The sequence below is a fragment of the Pinus tabuliformis genome, chromosome 2_2 (genome assembly GCF_031772625.1).
Source record: "Pinus tabuliformis cultivar Carrire ecotype Pingquan chromosome 2_2, CPIR1, whole genome shotgun sequence".
Taxonomy (NCBI): domain Eukaryota; kingdom Viridiplantae; phylum Streptophyta; class Pinopsida; order Pinales; family Pinaceae; genus Pinus; species Pinus tabuliformis.
The window spans coordinates 367728045-367752009 of NC_142300.1; the positions used below are offsets into that span (position 1 = coordinate 367728045).

General features: G+C 34.2%; 1 long non-coding RNA gene across 1 annotated transcript in view; it reads right to left on the reverse strand.

Annotated features, from left to right (window-relative positions):
- Positions 1-23965, reverse strand: part of LOC149192762 (uncharacterized) — a 90005-nt gene that overhangs the window by 8187 nt on the left and 57853 nt on the right. The window contains exon 2 of the long non-coding RNA XR_016254909.1: positions 2993-3109. This is a non-coding gene — a long non-coding RNA (uncharacterized LOC149192762). The remainder of the gene's footprint in view (positions 1-2992; positions 3110-23965) is intronic.

Below are 23965 nucleotides of genomic sequence, written 5' to 3' on the forward strand. Positions count from 1 at the left end.
AATATCTACAATGCAATATTAAATTAGAGATATAATGTATGTTTCATTCAATATACAAATAATGACATTTTGATTAATTTAGTCATGTAATTTGTTCATAATGTCATGGTTTTTTAATTTTAGGGTTGAAAAAATTCCATTTTTTTTTGTATCTAGAATGTTATGGTTGAAAACATGTTGAATTTATACTTAGAAAGAAAAATGTTATTCTACCAAAAACATCAGTGTGTTTTTTCCTCATAAACAACTGTTTTTTTGCACATAAAAATTTGGTTTTACTAGCATTTTTTTAAAATGTTGAAAATTGACCCTAAAAAAAAAACCATCGTTCCAGTATCAACACTTTTCGTTTTCAGGGTGTTTTTTGCACGAAAATTTTGTTTTCATTGCCATTTTTAAAACATGTTCAAAATTGACCCTAAAAAAAAACCATCGTTCCAGTATACACACTTTTCGTTTTTAGCACTGTTTTTGATGTTTTTTCGGGGTTTTTTGCCAGAGTTCCCATTTTGAGTTTATAGTTCCCATTTCAAAGTTTACATTGTTCCAAGTGAATTCATAAGTCAATTATGCAAATAACTTTAAAGTTTAAGAGAAATATGGGTGACAGATTTAAATCTAATACTTAATACAACCATATAAAAGGGATAGGGGTTTAAATCTAATACTTAGTACAACATATAAAAGGGATAGGGGTTTAACCCTTAGCTTCATGCTATGACCATATATTTTATAATAAATATATGTTATTTAACAAACCAATGTTGAAACATCCCTTGGAATATGTTGGTATTATAAGTCCTTATAATAATTATGTTATTTTAGAAGATTGCATGGGTGGCATATTTAAATTTAATACTTAGTACAACATATAAAATGGATATGGGTTTAACCCTTAGCTTCATGCTAGGATCATAGATTTTATAATAAATATATGTTATTTAACAAACCAATGTTGAAACATCCCTTGGAATATGTTGGTAGTATAAGTCCTTATAATAATTATGTTATTTTAGAAAATTGTATTCTTATTATAAAGGATGATTCCCAGGATTCCTAGTCTTATAATGAATTTATGGACATATATGAGAAGTTGTTTGACATCATATAACATCCTAGTGCATATGGTAATATTCTTCATTTCAAGTTGCTTAAGAAAGAGATATTTGTAGATTTCCCTTCTAAATGAGAGGTATAAGTTGTCTCTTTTTATTTTTGCAGATATGAGGAAGAACTACACTAGCAACCATACATGAGGGTCATCATAAGAATATGCATCACTATATAATTCTTCACATTGGGCTTATGAAGATCTCCAATTGTAATAATCACAGTTTTCAGAGAAGGAGCATTGGTTTTTCACAAGCAGATTTGGGCTCATATTAATAAACAACAATTGCTTAAGAAAGAGATATTTGTAGATTTCCCTTCCAAATGAAAGGTATTGGAATTGTTTCATATTGATTTTTAGAAATAAGAGGGTGTTACTACTCATTTCCTTGGCAGATTGATTTCTATGCATTTGCAAGCTCTATATCCGAACTAAATTAATTCAAGAAAGAGACTACAAGATGGAAATAGTGATCTATATATATAAAATAATATATATATATATAGTTGTTAATTGTTAATCCTACCAATACTTGTCAACTAAAATTGATTAACGTGCCACTTAAAATTTTAAAACCTACTATGGATTTACACAACACCAAAATCTTATTTTGGTAAGGCATTAAAATTATCTTTTAATTATGTCAATAACCCATTTCAAGTTATTAAAATGTGTGTGATTTTCTATAACCAAGGATATATAATTGTGATGAAAAAAGTGTTTTTATTATTTAATGAAGTAAAATAATTTTATATAAGAAAAATACATATGGATATTTTGATCAAGTTATAATATTTTTACTTTAAGAAAACACATGTAAACATTTTTAATAAAGTGTTTTAACCCAACATATTATCAAGTGACCTGTCAAATTTGGATCTTCACAAACCTAGTTACTACCAATACATTTTTAAAACGAGCTTTTTATAAGTTTGAATGACATTTAAAATATTTAAAACTTTATACGCTCACCCTTCCACTTCATCTCCTTAGAATGATCATAGATTTAAATATGATAAAGCCTAAAGGATAATCAATACATATAATAAAACATTTCATATATTTTCATAATGACCAACAACCATGAGTATCAAGGGAATTGTATAGGTGATGTATTAAGATGTTGTATACAAACGTATATAAACAATGAAATATTTTTGTGTATTACTATACCTATGATGATGTGAAAGTTGCATAAAATTATTGTTTGTACAAAAATGTGGATCTCTGCACAACAGGCAACCACACACAACATTCTTCAAAGGAGGAATCAAGTGAAGCAAAATAACCCACTAATTAATCAGGAGCATATTGGAAGTGGGTTGTAAATGGGGAGGATGGCTTGAGGCACAATCTTACGTTGCTTTCTAGGATGATCACTCAACAGAGGTCTTGTCTCCAAAGGTTGACTAAGAAAAAAGTCCTTTTCACTTATATTTCTATCTGAAGATATAGGTGGAGGCACAATTCATGATGCCCATTAGTTTAGTAAGGAATAGATCATTGAGTTGGGTTCAGTCATAACAGGGAACCGTCCTTGTATTCTATAGTTGTACCTCCCAAGATTCATGAAGTAAGTGGTATAGGGCTAACAAGTATAGGTATTATGGTTGGTAGGGGTAGTTGGTAGCAGGGGTAGCCTCTATTCCTCCTACTATTGGAAAGGAAGGGGAGAGGGCACTTTACTATATAAGTGGATCGATTGATTAAAGTAACTAGATAATAATTATTTATTTATTATTGATGTGCATTTCTTTCCTAGTTTTCAACTAAAATCGATTAACTAAAATTGATTAACCTGCCACTTACATTCAGTCATATGAATGTAATTCCCATAAAAGAGAAAAAACACATTGCAGCCATAAACAGTTCTGAACATACCTAGTTTTTAGTTGTTGTGCGGTCCGGGCGAGGAGGCTGACAAAATTCCTCCAGCGACGACGAGGTGCAACCAATCATGAAAAAATTATGCAAGAAATCCTTTGGCATCGACCAATCCTGCAAAAAAAACCAACAAAAAATTAGAATATGCTCTGAAAAACCCAAAAATAAATCTGCAAAAAACAACAACAAATAAGACAAGGACATACGCGGTTACGATTAGTCAATAATGCACATAAAATTCCTCTTACACACCCGGGCCACCCGAACTCATAGTTGCAAACCAGTGAACTAATAGCGCAAAATATTATGCAATGGCCTCAGGGTCGTCATATATATAGATGTTTTTTCAGCTGAAAAAGTAGTTCGACTGAATTCTTTTTTCGGCCGAAGAAATAGTTCGCCCGAATAAATAGTTTAGTTGAATTGTTTTCTCGGATGAAAAAAATTATTGCCGATTTTTTCACCTCTGGCAAAAAATCTATTAAATGGTTAGCATTAATCTAAACGGCCAATTCTTCAGCTGAACTTTAGTAAAATAGTTGGGACAAATAAATGTAACTAATTGGGCCAATTTTTTTTATTGTTCGGTCAAAAAATTGGGATTATGAATTTTTCAGGGGCGTTTCTCACAAAAGTGTAACCCAACTTCACATGTTTACCCAATACATTTTCTGCTTAAAGTCGTCATATTCTTGAAAAAAATTTGAAAACTATATTGAAATTCAAATTGTGATTATATGGTTCTCAAAATTAATTTTAGGTATGTACACTGAAAATTATTATTGATTTTACTCAAATGCAGGTAGAAAATCTCATAATATCAAATGGCCAATTCTTCAAATTCCATCTCATTTAATATTTCTCAAAGTCCTTCGCGAAGTTCTCCCTTTCCATTTCCAGTAAGGTCAGATTTGATTTATATTTCAATTATCTAATTGTTTTTTTTAATCCATGACAATTTGAATAAAAATGTATCCACGTTTGTAGGATCCTTATTCAGAATTGAGTTCAGATGTAGAAAATATTCCACCATTTTAAAAACATCATAAGCTCTTATCAGGAGCAACATACGCAAGCAGTTGGAAGATGAAAATGGACAACTGCTTCATCCTGCCAATTGGAACATGGCATCTTCCAGCCACAATCCTAAGTTAGCAATGGTAATAATTGTTTGGTATAATGTAATTTCTACAAACCAATTGCATTATTCTTACTAATATCATTGATGTACTAATGTTCAATATTTTTTGAAATTAGGATTCTAGTGATGATGAGCAACCCACTTACCATCTTCTGGAGCACCCCACTACAATGTCAAATTGAGATAAGGCTACATTAAGAGAAAAACTCAAAGAGGAAGCATACAAATAATGGTTGAATCAATCACCTATTCAATTCCCACTACGTCCAGTTCACCAATTAGGAATGACTACAACAATAGTATTTCTTCATAACAAGTTGGAAATGGAGACAATCAAATAGAGGTCGGTATGGATGATTAATTACGAGATATGACTGCCATGAAGGAAATGTTGTTAGATGCAATCTAGAACAATGAGCTCGAGGATGATGCTCATATCACTGATACCTTATTCGAAATCCTAAAATATGCTTCTACCAACCCTCATTTTGGACCTAGTGGCCAATCAAAGTCTACCTAGCTGGGGAAAATGATGTTACTATACAACTTGAAAGCAAAGTTTGGCATGCCAAATGTATGTTTCTCGACAATATTGAGGTAATTGACCCTGATCAAGTCCCTTATATTTTGAGAAATATTATCACACAATCAACATTAAAAATGGTCAATTTTATGAACGTTAAATATTGACATTATACATTTATATTTCCCACCAACTATAGGTTATTCAAAGATATGGTTCTTCTAAGTGATAATGTCTTTCCCGATAGCTGCAAAGAGGCAAAAGAGTTGCTAAAAATCTTGGGTGTTGAGTACATATCATATCATGCATGTTTGAATGATTGTATTCTATATAGAGGAGAATATGTAGACAAAGATATATGTCTGAGATGTGGGCATGACATGTGCCATAAATTTAAAAAAAAGGTAAATCACATGGTCCTCCTCGTAAGATATTGAGGCACATGCCTATAATCCCGAGGATCCAAAGGCTCTTTCATTGTAAAGAATTAGATATGTTGTAGGGATCGCATGCCTCACATAGAAATGAGTCAGGAGTTATGTGAATCCCAACAGATTCAATAGCCATGAAGCATATAGAAGATACATGGCTTGGAAAATTCAAGGATGAAGTACGAAGTCTACGACTCAACATAGCCATGGATGGTTTCAACCCATATTCCCTCCAAAACACAAACTATTTTGTTTGGCTTGTAGTAGTGATAAATAACAATATCCCCCCATGGTTGTCCATGAAGAATGAACATCTTATGTTGGCTCTCATAGTCCTTGGTAGAAGACAAGTGAAAAATATGGTTGTCTACTTACCACCATTGGTAGATGAATTGAAGCAATTATAGGAAGGAATACATGTATATGGTGTATCAGGATCCATCACAACAGAGAGTATTTTTATGTTGTATGGCATATGTGCTTACACCATACATGATTATCCGGCCTTAGGAGTTTTCTCTGGTAAATTACACGTTTATTAATTTGGTTATATATGTAACAATATTGTTTCACATATCAATTTAATTCGCTACAATTGTTCTGATCTTCATGATGGTTGGCGCGCCCTATACTATACAATAATTTCGCAGGTCTTGTAGCAAAAGGGTATCATGGATGTAAATGTTGTGGGCCTTCACTAAAGGTTAGGTGGTCTAACCACCTACAAAATCCAGTGTATGACTTCTCCAAGGTATTCCTACCAGAATAACACCCTTACAAAAGAGCAACATTTGCTTTCAATGGTAAACTAGAGAGAACCCAAAGGCTTGCAATAATGACACCACTTTAATGGATTAGAGCATATGTGAGAGAGAAGAAGAAGGAGATTATAGAAATGTTTGATTCAAATGGGGAGCCTATGTTTGATGATTGAGAATTATTCGATACCTATGTTGAGAAATTTCCCATTGGGATGAAAAGGAAATTTGTCTTTTATGAGCTCCCATATTAGGAGCATCTTAAGGTTGCCCACTTAATATATCCTAAAGTATATTGAAAAATGTTTCATCTTATTTATGGTGGCACATATCATCAAAAGAAAATGACACATTGGCAGTTAGGAGAGATCTTATTTCTTCAAAAACTAAAAAGAAACATTGGTAAAGACAAGAAAATAGAGGAGAGGCTGGTTCCTCTTGGTCTCTCAAAAAAGGTGATTTCTCATGGATTTTAGAGAAAAATGATATTTATTTGGAAAAGGAAGTTATAATGGGTGCGAGGGTGTCTTCTTTGTATGGGTCTTCACTATAATGTTGCTTCATTGTGGAAGGCCATTTGTCGGGGTTGAAATCACATGACCATTTGAACCTTCTAAGAGTATGTGTTTCAAAAACATGATTTTATTATTTGTTATTATTTTTGTGCAATGGTATACAATATAATTAATTTTTGTATGTGTTTTCTTTGCAGTGTCATTATCCTCTGCTCGTGCTTGGGTGTATGAACCATGACTTCCCCCAAGACCTACGACGTGCCATATCTAAATTATTTTATTTTGTACAATGGATCACATCAAAAGGAGATTCATATGGCTAGCATTCCACAGTGGCGTCAAGAGATAGTTGAGATTGTTTGTATGTTTGAGAAGGAACTACCGACGAGTTTCATGGATTTGCAGGTTCATCTTTAAATTCACTTAGTAGATGAGGTTGAATTAGTTGGGGTGGTTTTTTGTTGTTGGATGTTCTTCTTAGAGAAGAACATGAAGAAATTGAAAGGTTTTGTTTGACAAAAGGAGAAACCCGAGGGGTCTATGGAAGCGGGGTACATATCGTATGACTCTTTCTATTATTCCAGTGAGTACATCAGGTAGATTGACAATAAACCAGGCGCGGTGATTTGGGACCATGAAAAGGATGAAGAAAAAAGAGAAGGGGAGCTTCTCCAAACGAATGAAAAAATGGTGCATGCCAAAGAGTAAGTGACTTATCATTTGTCAAATTTCTACACAGTAACTATTCACACTAAACTTCGTAATGCATATTTTAATCTCATGTGTACTATATATGTTGGTTTTATTTCATTAGAAAATTTAGAAATTGAAGCCATCAACAAATTCATTCTTTAAAATCTGAAAGCAACACAATTTTGGGTCGCATTGTATGAACATAAGAGGAGGAAATGGGACAATGACAAGAAATAATTCAGACGATTGAATGGTAGAAGCGTTCTCTATCTTGATCATTTAAAAGAAAATATGCCAATGATATGCCCCAACAGTTGGGTTGTTGATCAAGTCAGAGAGAAATACAGTGCATCTAGTCGTTACTCGCGTGTTGAAGAGGATGTGCTACACATAGGGATTGGATGCAACAACTCAATATAATCTCTTTTTGTACATTTTTAACTTCATAATGCACCTTTGAATTTTAACACCTACATTTTATATTTTAATTATGTTTGGGTTATTAGACACATGACATTGTGATTTTTTCACTTTTTTATGCATGCATTTGTTCCCATCTATGTGGGAATATGACATCATTTTCGCAAGGAGGATGCCAATTATGGATGTGTGGCAATAGATTGTGGAGTGGAAGTCAAGTTCAACCAATCTAGTCATGCTAGCCGTCACGATCAAAACCTAATACAAGAGGCATTATGTTATGTCATGAAGATACAAGATATCATTAAAGTTGAATTCTCTTTGTTCCAATATGTTATTTTTAGGTGCAAGTGATGGGACACTTTTGATCAGAATAATGTAAAGGAAGATCACAATAGTAGGCTAATATCTATCAACTCTAGAAAGATGTGGCATGAAGCTAGGGAGCGTTATGTTTTCCACAAACACTACAACCAAGTGTTTTTTTACTCATATGTGTTGGATAGGGATTAGTGATTCGTATTAAGACATGACCCTAAATCAAAACATATTTTTAGGAACAACAGTGTTATCATGCCAAGCGAGGAAGATAATTAGGGTGATGACAACAGAGACTGATATGTACTTGTGTTATTTCATCATTTATACTATTGTTGTATTTTTTGTTTTCTTTATTTCACTAATTATATTGCATTGTATTCATCTTGTTGGCATTTTATATAATTGAAAAGATACACAAACGCTTCTACACGTTTTTTTTCTAGTGGAAACATTTTTACACTTAAAACTAAGTATTTCCAATTGTGTAATTGATAATTTAAAAATTAAAATTTTAACATATTTGTTTAATTCTAATTTACAGTAGACTTCTTCTATAGGCTTTGGATAGACATCAGGATGGATCAAAAGATTGTAATTCTAAGCATGAGTTATCAATTTTGTACTCTTTTGTCATACTTTTGTGACCCCAAACATATATTTCTAATATAAAACATTTTCTACTCTAGATAATATAAAAGTCCATTTTGAATCCTAGAGATGAGCACTCCATTAAGAATGCTTATTTATAACTATATTCTTTTAAGACATCAATCTAAATATACTCATTATCTCCTTTCTTAAATGACATTGTGAGTATCAATCTAAAATAACTCACAAAGTGATAGAAAATGGAGAAGGAAAATCATATCTGTGTTATATATGTGTACTGATAGGCCTACTACAACCATCTTCAAAGTTTTTCAATATAGTAAAACAACGTCCCTTATTTTAACTATGCAACATATCTCCATAAAGAATGCTTATTTATAACTATATTTTTTTAAGACATCAATCTAAATATACTCATTATCTCCTTTCTTAAATGACATTGTGAGTATCAATCTAAAATAACTCACAAAGTGATATAAAATGGAGAAGGAAAATCATATTTGTGTTATATATGTGTACTGATAGGCCTACTACAACCATCTTCAAAGTTTTTCAATATAATAAAATAACCTCCTTTATTTTAGCTATGCAACATATCTCCATAAATATACATTTTTAAAACATGGTGTACAATATCTATGATAATAAGGATTCAAGGTGACAATCCTTTTCAAATAGGAAAATGAGAAAATCGGGAATTTGGAAACAACATTAAAGATTTATTCTAGAAAGGTTCACAAGAGCACTACATGATTTCGATAAAATAAATTGATTCTTCTCTACTTGACTTAAAATGGTTGAGATGAAGGAATTAAAGAGAATGAATGTATAATTAGATGTTAGATACTTATTGGTTTATTAATTATTTCACATGTTTTTTCTTTAAATTTATATGAAAATCAATATAAATCATGTAGTTAAATTTATGAGGACTTTAACAATGAAAAATTGTGTATTAATATAGAAGATTAAATTCTTGACGTGAGAGCTCAACTCATGTTTACCATATTTAAATTCCAATTCTTGCAACATTATGTAAACAAAAAGGAGGTCTTATGTGCATGTGTAAAATGTTGACTACATCATTTTATGGACCATAAGAGAAACAAATGGGCCTACATGGAGGCATGCAAGGTTTTAATTTTTTCTTCATGGATAATCTCAGAATTTTGACTTTTTTTCCAATGGTAATTCTAAATATTATTTGAATTAATAAATATTTTATGTCTAAAAATTAAATGATAAATAGCATGATGGTGATTAAGAGGCATTCATTTGACTTTCTAATAGACTTGGTGATGCATTTTCCTTTCCTATTTGAATTATGTAAAATAAATATCTATTTTTATGTATCTTTAAGTAAATTATTTAAAACAGACATTCTTTGTCATTGTAAACATGATGTATTAGCTAGGAGAAATGTGTAAACATGAATTTTAGTGACTATCTTGTGATAAATATGTGAAAAAAATAATATTTCTTGAAATTTTTATTAAGAAATAATCAAATATATTATTTGTTAAAAAGTTAAATATAATATAGTATGATTTTTGTATTATTTAACTCATATTTATTATTAAAAAAAAAAAAGATAAATTTAAACCACAATAGCAAATAAAGAACCAAAATAACACCAAAATGTTATATCTTTATTACTAGAAAAAGGTCCACTTGCATCTTTAAGGGAAAACTTCCAATAGAGGAAATCCCTAACTACAAGTAACTTCACAAGCCTTATTTTACATTTCTTCATCATCTTTAGATAGAGAAATTTATAATTTAAATTGGTAAGAGTTGCTATAAACATTAAATTTAAATTGTTTGAAATTCTCATAAATTTAGTGATAAATTAAATTTTACTAAAACATAATTTTTTAAGTTGTATTAAATCTAAATTAATTATATAAAAAAAATGACTTTAAATAAAAATTAATTATAAGTTTTTTAAATTTAACAATAGATTGAGTTTTATAAACTTGTATAGATCCATCTTAATAATGGATCTACCAAGAGTCATGAGGTATCAAATCTCATTATATGTAAATCTTTTTTTAAAATGCAAAACTTGAAAAAAGATGTACATGTCAAAAGATTTAATCTCTTTCAGTGCTTCATAAATCTGTGATTAAGATGAATCTAAAGATTTTTTATAGTTTGAATTGTATTTTTAAATAATTTATTATTATTAATATTTTCTATTAAAAATTGAATAAGTTGCACATTTTCGTCTTATTAATAAATGACTAAATTATTTTACCTTTAAGTATTTTTTCTTTGCGAGTATTGAAATATTTTACTAATTAGGTTAGGATGAATATGTATAAACTATCTAAGCAATAGAAAAATATTTATGGTAATTTTGCAATTATAGTTTCAACCATACTTAACTTTGTAATTTATAAAAATATCTTTGCATTTTTTAAAAAGTAAGCCATTTTGCATGTAATTATAAATATAATTTTGATATAAGTTTACCAATACATAATCTATAATAAATATAATTTCATAAAAATAAACATCATGATGATAACCATCTAACAAACATAAACATCATCTAGAATGCACATTTAAATTCGCTAACATCATCTAATTATATACACCTCTAGCACATAAAAATGTCATTAGCTAGCACACAAATCTAATAATCTAACCAAGCATCATCATTGTGATCACATCTAACAAAACACAAACATTGTAGTCTAACATCATCATCACACACATCCTCAAATATACATCTCATGGCAAATAACTTATATCACATACACATCTAATTGTAAGCACATTAAATGAACATATCTAACATGACCTAACGATATAAACATCAACACCAACATATAAACTAAGTACACCAACATGAATAGGAAAAATGCACCATATATATATATATATATATATATATATATATATATATACACACAAACAAACAAGTCAAATAACTGCTATAAAATATCTGATACAATAGTAGTAGTGACAACCTAATATGTAGCAAAAGATGATGGATAGTCAACTGCCTCAACAGTCGAACTATGAGGTGGAAGAGAAGGTGGTTTGGTTTGCAATTTGAATAGAAACATGCACTATTCGTCGGTCATGAGGCAAAGGAGGAGAAGGTGGAGTAATACTAGAAGAATCACTAGTACCCTAATCATCATCTGATGGGGTAGTACTGGGTGAAGATTCATGTGTATCTGTTGCATGCCCATCCCTCCTCGCTGCTAGTATCCTGGTATCTCCAATGATATGACGCATAAGATTCATCATATTACATAGATAGTCCCTCAAGAGCTCTAATAGCCTAGGATCTCCCCTGATGTATCAAGTCATCGCAGGGCAAACTCCCTCCTCAACCAAAATTCTAGGGAGTAAGTCGCAGTACTCCATCTTGAATCTGACATTAGCTCTACGTGGTCGCATCCTTGTGCCCATCTACATCCGAGGATGTGCCTCACCCGCCGCGACCTCGATTATCTCTGCATCTGCACCTAGTGGGGGAGGAGGCATGTCCCCAACAAATTTTCCAATATCTACAAAATGTATAGTACAAAAGATTAATTAGACAATTACATTAAACAATTTAATAAAACAAGTTAAAGAATGTGTTAGAATAAATTTTATTCTAATTAATTAGGACAATTAGATGAAACTAGATTAATTTAAAAAAAAACACTAATATTACCTCTATCATCTACAGGCTCATTCAATGTGAATAGGATGTTGGGACACTGTCACCAATCTATCCTTGCATAAGGACACGACACCAAGAAAAACATGTGGGCATCCTCACTGGCTAGTAGCCCCAGTACCTTAACAAAAATCTTAGCCGGATACTCTGATTGGACCCTCTTAGGCATCAGCTCGCTCCACATGTGCATCCACACCTCAACGATTGGCCTAAGAGGGCGACAGTCAAAAGTAGGTCTCGTCTATGGAAACCTCTCAAAAAGAACAAAAAGTATCAGAAACAAAAAGGCAGTTCTCCCTCTCATGTATCATAGCACGACATCTATCTAAATCCATGTAAAATTGTTGTTAAAAATGGTTGACCATCTGATACATCATGGCCTCTGCACCAAAGAATCAACATAAAAAAAAAAAGAGAGGGTAACTAATGTGCTTCCCATCACTAGTATAATGTGCAATGGTAATCACTAATAGTGAGAGGCACCTCACCACCTTTGCGCCAAAATAAATGATTCATAGCTTTCCACCAGACACCTAAAAATCTATTGACTGCACTACATGATCCTCAACATATATCTAAGAGTAGACACGCTGACTCTTTGCTGCAACACCATGCAGGACATCAAGGAACTGGGGGAAATCCTCCCCTCTCCTGGATAAGCCAGTGATAAAATAAATTTCCTCCTCAGTGGGTTGATACCATTGATCAAGACCAACACAGAAAGCTTGTTGGTGGCAATCCCAACGACGGATTAGTTGTGCCAACAACCCAGAGTGCCCCTTCAGGGATGTAGCCTCCTCATAGTATTAAGGAGGCCTACATTCCTCAAGAGGCCTTAGGTAGTTATGGTAATAAGGCGAGGGTATAAATATCTCTCCCTCTCTCGTGCCTCCCACAGTCGGACCATATTGTATTAGTCCAACCTTTGCTCATGTTGATGTTGATCCTCTCCCTTTTGACGTCTCTGCATGAATGACATATAAAATACACTAGCCTCACACATAAAACATAATTTTTTTTATTAAATTAAAAATGTGTTTATAAATATGGACATATAAAATTAAATTAAAAAAATCATCCTTAGTACACCAAAAAAATAGGAATGCACCAGATATGGTGCGCCACAAAAATATTAAAGCACTGACAACGATGCGTACATCGACTTGACATACTGCTTTCGATTCACATACATACAAATACATTGATTATCTTTATTTTTCAGTGCAGAGCGTTGACATAACATTTCACATCGATGTGTATCCATAACATTTTCGCACCGAAATGGAACATTCAAGGTAACGAATGCACTGGGCTATAATTTTTTATTATTATGCATGCAACGCGTTTGGTAAAATAAACACATCGGGAAGTAACTTTGACCAGATGCACCGCCGTAAAAATTATAACTTTTCTTGGTGCATTTAAATTTACCAAAAGCACCGAAAAAACTATGACGCGTTAACAAAATGCGCTGATATGTGGTGCTCCTTGTAAATTTACAGGGTGCACCATAATCAGTTCAAGCCGAATCTGTTGAACGCACCGCACAAGTTTTTTCTTTAACAATGGATTTTTTTACCTATATTTCAATCCTCCTCTACTAAAAAATTAAATTAGAGAGGAACATAGACATTATCTGGACATTTGCTCGTCGGGGAGGCATGGTTGCCACATAAATGGAAAAAACAAATTTGACCAGTGTTTGAGAAAATTCTAAAGGCATGCAGTGAGCAATGAACGTAAGGATGGAAATCAAGGGAAGCATCGATGGTAGAGCACTTCACAAAGACAAAAGTAGCGCTGGTGGTTGAGAGGTCTACAACACTACAAATGGTAAAAATGAATTTTACGACCAATAGTTTTATATATATATATATATATATATATATATATATATATTTAACCATATTCTGGTGTGCTCGAGTAACAACACCAATGCCTACTATTTCCTAAGCGCACTGCTATTTTTTAAATTAAAAACCCTATAGCGATGCACCTTGTTATTTACACATCAGGGTGTTTCAATACACGAATAACACCGGTGCTTTGTGGGAGTATAACACCAATGGTGAAAATGAATTTTACGACCGACATTTTTTAAATTTAACATTTTTCTAGTGCTATCAAGTAGTAAATGCATTGGGGTGCGTTATATAGGTAGCACACCATTGTTTTTTGTATAAAAAACAACCCTGCAATAGTGCACAAATTTTTGTTAAGCATCGGGGCCTTTAGTTCAATTAATAGCACCAATGCGTATAATATTGACTAAGGGCACCACTATTTTTAAGTTAAAAACCCCACAACGGTGCACCTATTTTTTATGCATCGGGGCGTTCGTATACGGGTTTAACACCGATATGTCGTGAAAGTATAGCATCGGACTAGGCAAAATGAATTTTACAATTGACATTTTTAAAAATTTAACCCCTTTTTGGTGTTATCGAAAAGTATACACACCGATGTACATTATGTACTTAGTGCACAATTATGTTTTTATTTTTATTAAAGAATAACTCTATCATGGTGCACTATATGCTATTAAGCATCGATGCATATAATTTTATAATGCACCAATGTATTAGTGTATTATAGATACACCGTTAAAAACATCCACTAAAACATCTGCCTGCCCAACTTCGCTAGTGACCTCTACTACAATTGGATTTTTGGGCTATTTTTATAGGGGCTTCCGCAAAAACCTCCACTAAAAAGTCTTTTCATTGTAGTTTTTGTTGATTCAATACACTCAACAATACATCAAACCACTCTAACAACTCAACACTAATTGGCATGCACACATCAACAACATTCCCACTGTTGTCATCAATAAAGATAGCTTCACATTCCCACTATTGTCATCAATAAAGATAGCTTCACAATAGGTTTCTAAGATGAAATAACTGCACATTCCCACTATTGTCATCAATAAAGATAGCTTCACAATAGGTTTCTAAGATGAAATAATTGCATACAATGAAACTTTGGTCCAAACCCTTATAGTATCAATTGCTTTCAACACATGCCCACACAAGCCAATAACTTTACTCAAATACTTTTAACAAACCCTAACATCAATAATATATGTTTTAATATAGTGCTGGCGGCACATATATTTCTTTACATTTTCTGCATAAATAAATACATACATCTTCTCTACCCATAACACAATTACTGCCAAGCCCTAACAGTAAACAATCTAAAAAAAACTGCCACACTCATATTTTTTCAAATATTAACTCAACTATTTCTTTTGGTTATCGTTAACAACCAAAATCTAACAATGCAACAAATATACTTAGAAATTTGTTTCCTGAAAAACCCGAGCAAGGCCAGCTACGCAAGTAGACTTTAAATTATAATTATTGATATCGATAAGTCCGCAATGTGCATAACACTTGGCAATGATCTGAGTGTACATCAAACAATCACAATGTCCATATGATGTCCCAACCTTCAGAACTAGTCTAAGTTTCAATAATAGCTTAATACAACTGAACTATCATACCTCTGGTTTGTTGATGAATACTTCAGATTAGTCGCACTACTACACAACAACTATGTATTATACCTTTTCAAGTTTTGCTAATGTAGATATGTCACTGACTACTCCGTATGGTAAAGATGCCACTGACACGCCCATTGAGAGGTAACATATTGATGCTTTTACTCATTGCTATATATGAGACCCTTTGACAATGATGAGGTTGTTAAGCACTCAAATGGGCCTTGAAGCAGATCCAATGAAACCCTTACCTTTTAAGGATCAATTTTAATGCTTCGAATGGATCCCTCACAAGCAGATCAGATTTGTCTTCAGGTTCAGTACAAAAAGTATGTTCTCTAGCAAGGATTATCAACCCTGCCACATCCAAACTTGTGGTAGAGTTCACAATGAGTTTTTTAACTAAGCGAAAAATATGCCATAGGACTAATCTGAAATAAGTCACTTCTTCTCTGCAAAGATAAACAAGAGTTGTGCCTTAACACATCCAGAATTTACTTTAGAATGCTCCATAAGGTAAACTCAAATTAGCATCAGTTCTAGGGTTGAATAATTTATTATATTTGTGATATAGGTAGGCCCTAAACCGAGCTATGATACTCCCTCGAGATCTTATGCGAATCTGGCCAAATCGCTTCAGACAACGGTTTGAATTCTGTCACGTCCTAGACATAGATATATATGTGAAGAGAGCATTCAACATACCTGTGAAAGCCTTCACCAATCTGCAAAACTTCCTCATAAATTTAACCACAGACAGATATAAGATAATCTCATCAAACACATGCCATAACTCTGCTCCAGAACTTCAGAAGCGCCTCCTAAACAGGGTCGAGCACCTGGTATCAGTATACTGTCAAATTACTCCTCAGATTAGGGCACTGATCCGCCTTCAAAAAAATTGAAAATCACCAATAAGGTTTCTCTAGTGAAAGACTAAATTCTAACGAGTTCTGCTTCAAATGATGCCACAAAATAAGCTTTAGAAGTGGCCTAAAACCCGCACCGAATTTTAATTATGCTCATGAAATAACGCTTCAGAACTGGCCATAGACTGATCATGGAATGACCTTTAAGGCCGAATCTTAAATAAATCAGCTGAATAGGCCTCAAATGAATGAGTGATAGCCCTAAAAATTCCACAAAAAACCTGATTTAAGCCTTGAAAATCAACCAAAACGAGTGTCAAATTTAGGACTCATTAGTGAATTGTCTTGTGCGAATGGATGTCTCATCCTGCCATAGGAATCTCTGTAAAGAAGCCCAAATTCTGGTCTTAGATTGTCTTCTTTGAAGACCAAACCTTGCAAGAAAAGAGGGCCGAATATAGCTATTAGGGCTTGCGCATATAACCTCAGAAGGAGTCCATATATGGGCTAATGAAAGGGTTGGAAAAAAACTTAGAACATACCTATAATACCTCAAAGAAGCCCATGAAAACCAAGAGCCAAAAAAAAAACTTAAACCCAAAAACCCTTCTTCAAATTCGACCCACTGCTTCAGTTAATTAGGACTACTCAAAGCCACATATTTCAGAGACTAATCATAGATATTAGCATGTCATTTTTTTTCATTGCATTTGAGGAGGAAATGATCCATTTTTTATAGTGACCGTGGAGGCTTCTAGGAGGGGGTCGACATGCCCAATAGGAAAGGGAGATGACCTATAAAAAATCAAATTGAATTTTCAGAAATTAATATTTTTGGAGCCAAAATTTTAGTCTCCTTTGAGGCTGACTTGAACTCCAAGTATCTTATAATTGGCAATACTTCTACATAAACCAAATTGGGCTAATATAGTCGACATGTAATGAGTTAATTGGCCCATTATCATGTAATTGAATATTCTTGAGAATAAATGCTACTTAATTAATCAATCAACAAGTTGTCCTTAACATCTTGCTTTGGGGATCTTGAACAATTTTTAGGGCTTCAACTTTGACGAAGCATATCTCCTTAATCGTGAGGAGTTATGGAGCGTGCCACCCACCATCGAAATTAGCATGGCGAGGATAACATGATGGCAATGGGAATGCAAGCACATTCATTGTTCATTGTCCTTAAATTTTTCAACAAGTATGGGGCATCTAGGGCTTTCATTCCTCTTTTCTAGGGCTTCTTGTCATTTGGAGCTTCCAACCAATGCAAACTGGAAAAATATTAAGAGCATTCAAGGACTGACATTAGAACCAATGAAAACACCATTCAACAATCCCCCCCTTTTTCATTGATGGAAACACACATACTCCCCCTGTGATTTATGCTAACCCTGACTCTATGCTCCGTTCTTCCATTCTTGATTTCTCTCCCCTTTGACATCAATGGCAAAGGGTTACTCCCCCCGATGAAATATCTTCCTTTAGACTTCCTGCAATATACATTTCTTCCTTTGACTTATTTTCTCCCCCTGACATGCTAAGCCTCTCACGACTTGCCACAACTGATTTTACCTACCCATATTACTAAGTACTCCTCTGACAACTTCTTCACATCTACCATCTGTCAAACAAATTTATAGCCACTGCTACATTGACTTCCCTCTTCAACTTTAGAATAGTGTGTGAACCAACTCTGCATCCAGATCAACCTGATCCTCAACACCTTCCATTGTAGATTCATCATGATCTTGCGACTTCACAAATTCTGAGAGCATGACTATTGAGATTTTTTCATTTTCATGATCTTATTGCTTTTTTTTCTTCTCCAAATATTCTTGTATCTGATACTAGAATCATTCTTCATGGAATATTCCATCATGTATCTGCAATCACGAGCTATATGCCCATAGTTATGGCATTTGAAGCATTCTACATGATACCTGAATGATGAAGCAACTGGCATATACTTTATGTTGATGAATCCATTTGGATATTTGTCTTGTGTTCTGAAAACCTTGCTTCTAGGGTTTTGATAATGTCTTTGATAATCATCCCTATCATAAGCTTTGCAATCCCTAACCTTATGTCCAAAGTTAGTACATACAAAATAATAACCATTAGACATGACAAGGTACTTGGATAGAAAGGCTTGCCTTGATGATCTCTTGAATAAATTTTTTCTTGGAGGAGGATTAATCCTTTGTTGTTCTTTTTCATTGATTACCTCAACATGACTTCTTGGAGTAACATCACTTTCCATCTTGTTTTTTCCTTCACTTCGATTTGACTTTTGAGAGATCTTGCTATCAGGCTTCTCGTCAATCTTGCTTTGTGGGGGCTTGGAGCTTTTTCCTTCACTACATGGAGCTTTACCTTCTTATTTTTCCTTCATCTTCAACTGGGCAATGACATTATTCTTCCTTTTGTCATCCAACAATTTCTCCTTCTGCAATTTCCTAAGATTGTCTATTTCAGTTAGGGCAGCGTCAACTTCTCTTTTCTTTTGAGTAATATCTTCTTGAAATTGACTTTTCAAGACTTTTATTCTTTCCTCTACCTCCTCTACTTGTAGTTTTAGAAGGGTGACTTTTTTTGTTGCTTTGTTAAACTATTTCATTTGTTTCTTCTGCGTTTCACTTTCCTTTCTGAGCCCGTTAGTTTCTGCTAGAGATGTATCTAGTTCCTTTTTCTTTTTCCCAACTTCTGCTTTGTACTCCTAAACAAATTCATCTAATTTCCTTGTCAAGTTTTTCTCTTTCTTTTTAACTTCTTGCATTTGAAGTCTTAGAAGGGCAACTTCTTCTTTTGAGTGTCTAATTTTGCTTCCCTGTTTTGTGAAGATCACATAAGGCGCTGATCAATTCTCCCTCCATTTCGTCTACTGCTTCTTCTTCTTCATCTACTTTGTCTGAATCACAATCATCAACAACATTTTCATCTTGCCCTGCATGCTTCTTTGAGTAGAGATCATGGAGCTTCTTCCAAAGACTTTTGGTTGATGATAATTGATCAACTTTCGCTTTTACAGAGTTTGGTAAAGCTCTTAGAATGACATTTATTTCTTTTGTATTGTACCTTATAGATTCATCGGTAGATGTGTCTCCAAAAACAACAAAGCTCCATACATCACATCCATGAGCTTTCAAATAGACTTCCATTTTGGATTCCCATATTTCATATTTGGCTTCATCGAACTCAAGAGATGGACCAAATTGATTTTCTTCATTAGCTGTAATAGATTTTGAGTCTACTGTAGTACCAGAGACTTCCTTCAATCGTTTGGATGTGTGTTTCTTTGACTTTCCCATCTCTACACTTTTGAGATCTACCTTTCAGCTATTAGGTTGCAACTGAAGGAACCTGCTTTGATTCCAATTGTTGGAAATTCTGAGAGGGGGGTGAATCAATATTTCTCTTCAATCAATTATTTTTAACTCAAAGAGCATTAAATATTATTAACATTAGATTAAAACATAAAACAACACCATTCAACAATGCACGATATCAAGACAATACACAAGATATTTTTAGTTGCAAACCCTTCCAGGAGAAAAACCACCGAATGCTTCTTAATATAGGTCTTCAAAAATTTACATCAATACGAAGCTCCAACTTCCATGATTCTCCAACAACCACTAGAAGGAGGCTCCAACCCCTTGATTTATCAACTCCAACTAAAAGGACACTCCAATGCCTTGGTTTACCAACTCCAACTAGAAGGATGCTCCAACTAGAAGGACGCTCCAATTCCATGGTTTACTAGCTCCAACAAGAAGGACACTCCAATGCCCTAGTTTTATCGGCTCTAACTAAAAGGATGCTCCAACACCCTGCACGTGCTCCAAACTGCCCTAGCACCACCTTGCCACCTTGAAGTGTTCTCAGGATCCAACCTCAAGGATACTCCCCTCTCCACCTTGCACCACCATGGCACCCTTCAATTCACCACATCGAACCAAGTTTCACAATTTTTATATTAGATGCACCTGTGCTCAATATAAACATAGGAATAACAATTTGATAATTTTGTCAATTTTCAATGTTAGACCCTACATAAATAACTTTTCCAAAAACCTTGTCACATCATCTTTTCTCAATATATATATGCTCATCCCTCTATTGAATCAATACACTCAATAATATGTCAAACCACTCTAACATCTCAACCTTGATTGGAATGCACACATCAACAATATTCCCACTGTTATTATCGGTAGAGATAGATTCAAAATAGGTTTCTAAGATGAAATCACTGCATACAATGAAACTTCTATCCAAACCCTTATAGTATCAATTTCTTTCAAAAACATCCCACACAAGCCAATAACTTTGCTCAAATACTTTTGACAAACACTAGCATCAATAGTATATGTTTTAATATAGTACTAGCAACCCATCCCTCTATTAAATCAATACACTCAAAAATACGTTAAACCACTCTAACATCTCAACCTTGATTGGAATGCACACATCAACAATATTCCCACTATTATTATCGGTAGAGATAGATTCAAAATAGGTTTCTAATATGAAATTGCATGCAATGAAACTTCTATCCAAACCCTTATAGTATCAATTTCTTTCAAAAACATCCCACACAAGCCAATAACTTTGCTCAAATACTTTTGACAAACACTAGCATCAATAGTATATGTTTTAATATAGTACTAGCAACCCACATATATTTCTTTACCTCTTTTGAATAAATAAATACATACATCTTCTCTACCCATAACACAAGTACTTCCAAACCCTAACAATAAAAAATGTCAACAAATTGCCGCACATATTTTGTCAAAGATTAAGTCATCTATTTCTTTTTGTTGTTGTTAACAACGAAAATGTACCAATGCAATAGATATAAAACTCTATTTCCTAATAAACCTAAGCAAGGTCGACTAAGCAAGTAGACTTAGAATTCTAATTACTAATATTGTAAAACACCATCTCCTAACCCCACCCCACAACACATATTAGAAGGAGGTGGTTACTAAGCCGACCCAAGATATAAGGTAGCGTTATGTAAATGAGATCTAAAAAGTTCGATCATTTCCAACTTAATCAAAACCTTGAATAGATAACATAGTTGTGTTTGTCTCATCGAAACGATTCCGATGTGTTGTTAGGACTGTTAGCTTTGCTGTGCAAAACTATCAAAAATGGATTCAAACACTCTCAAAGGCTGCAATTACACTTATAATGGTGCCAAAGTGTTAAAATTGGCAACCAGGGCAAAACTTCATGTGGGTCATCTTATTCATGGCTAATAATATTTTTATTAGATTCCTCTCGTCGAGAGGTGTAGGATTGATATAAAGATCATCCAATTCCGATAAGTATTCATAGAAATATGAATTTATTTTGATTATGGAATTATTATCAAGCCGACCTACAACTCATGTAGGCTCAGAAGCCCAACAGTCGCATCTATTCACCCACCAACGTTGTGTATAAATATAAGAGGATTTTTCCTCATTTGGACTCACTCATCTCATCACATCTCTCTCTCTCTCTACTGTGCAGATATGAGTCTCTTCTCTACTGCGCTGAAATGGGTCTCTCTCTCTCACACATGTGAAGCCGGACGCTGTTGAATTTGAAGCTGCAACTGCAGAAGTAAAGATTGACTTGCGTGGCCTAGAAGATCTCCTCATCTGAACTGTGTTGTAGGTTCATCTGAACCTCCTTTGAAAGCCGCAACTTTTGGTGGTGGAATGAAGTCAATCCGACGAACGGTTTGCAAGATATCGACTGCCCTAGTTTGAAGCCGGAAACTGCTGAAACTGAAGCCGCAACTGCAGAAGTAAATATTGACTTGCGTGGCCTAGAAGATCTCCTCATCTGAACTGCGTTGTAGGTTCATCTGAACCTCCTCTGAAAGCCGCAACTTTTGGTGGTGGAATGAAGTCAATCCAACGAACGGTTTGCAAGATATCGATTGCCCTAGTTTGAAGCCGGAAACTGCTGAAACTGACGCTGCAACTGCAGAAGTAAAGATTGACTTGCGTGGTATAGAAGATCTCCTCATCTAAACTACGTTGTAGGTTCATCTGAACCTCCTCTGGAAGCCGAAACTTTTGGTGGTGGAATGAAGTCAATCCGACTGTCGGTTTGTGAGATATGGTCTGCCCTAGTTTGATAATGAAGCCACTAATGCTGATGCTACTGATCTAGGGTTTGCTACTGCTGATATGAATCAGATTTATTGTACTATTTCTCTCTGCTGAATTATTGAAGATAAAAGAAGATTTGATCAAAGGGTTTCCCCACACATTGTGGGGTTTGTCCCTGGCTAGCCGCCGCATCTTGTGTCTCTTGTCTTGGCTTGTTTTCTGTCGATCGTTTAATGTTCTATCTGCACTTTACTTTATGTACATGTGATTGCTAATCGATGGAATATAATAAGAAAAGAAGTAAACTGCTATAAGCATAGAACATACCATAACTTAACATGGTATCAGAGCTGAGGTGAAGACAAAGCCCGAGCAAGAGCAAGAGCAATCATTGAAGAGAAGATTGGCAAGGCTATCCTAAAAGAACTATGGGGTCCTCAACACTCTTCCCTGCCGAAGACAAGCTCCATGAGAACGCTGACTATCACGGATGGAAGATGTCTATCGATCTAACCCTTGAGAATCAAGGAGTGTTGAATCATGTGAGAGGCAATATTGTTGAGCCTCCATCAAATGCATCCGTTGTTGCCTGGAACAAATGGAAAAATGGAGAAGTCAAAACAAAGAAGATCATCCGGGACTCTATCGACAAGCGCTTGGTGGCCTACATCTCTGATCTAGACACCTCCAAGGAAATCTACGACAGACTGGTGAGTTTATTTAAAGTTAATGATGCAAATCAAGTTTTGTTTCTTAGAAATAAGTTGAGGGAAATCAAGAAGGGTAAAGATGAAAGTATGCAAGCATACTTCTTAAGAATCACCGAGATCAAGAACGATCTCCTATCTATTGGGGAAACCATTACTGACAGAGAAATGGCACTCACAACTCTCAGAGGATTACCATCTGAATGGTATGTGTTCAGGACTACTCTTCTGAACAATAATGTAATTCCTAGTTTCGAGGAATTAATGGCTAGATGCATTCAAGAACAAACAAGGGTAGAAGAGCAGGAAATGCCCTTGCCTAAAGGTCCTCCTGCTGCTTTTTCTTCTCATGCTAAGAAAAGAAATAATTCTGGGTCTAAATCAAAAGGAAAGGATGGATCTAAGGGTGGAAGGAAAGGACGATGTTTCATCTGCAATGAAGCAGGTCACTATGCAAGAAAGTGCCTGATAGAAAGTACTCACACTGGGATGATGATCAAAATCCCTCTGATGGCAATCAAAGGAATGACAAATTCAATAGAAAAGGTAAGCTGGGAATCAAGGAAGAGGACAAGCATTCAAGAAGGCTAGAAATTATAGGATGTATTAAATGCACCTGACCTCAAAAGGAACCTAGTGTCCATCTTGGCAATGGAAGACAGAGGCTACAAGGT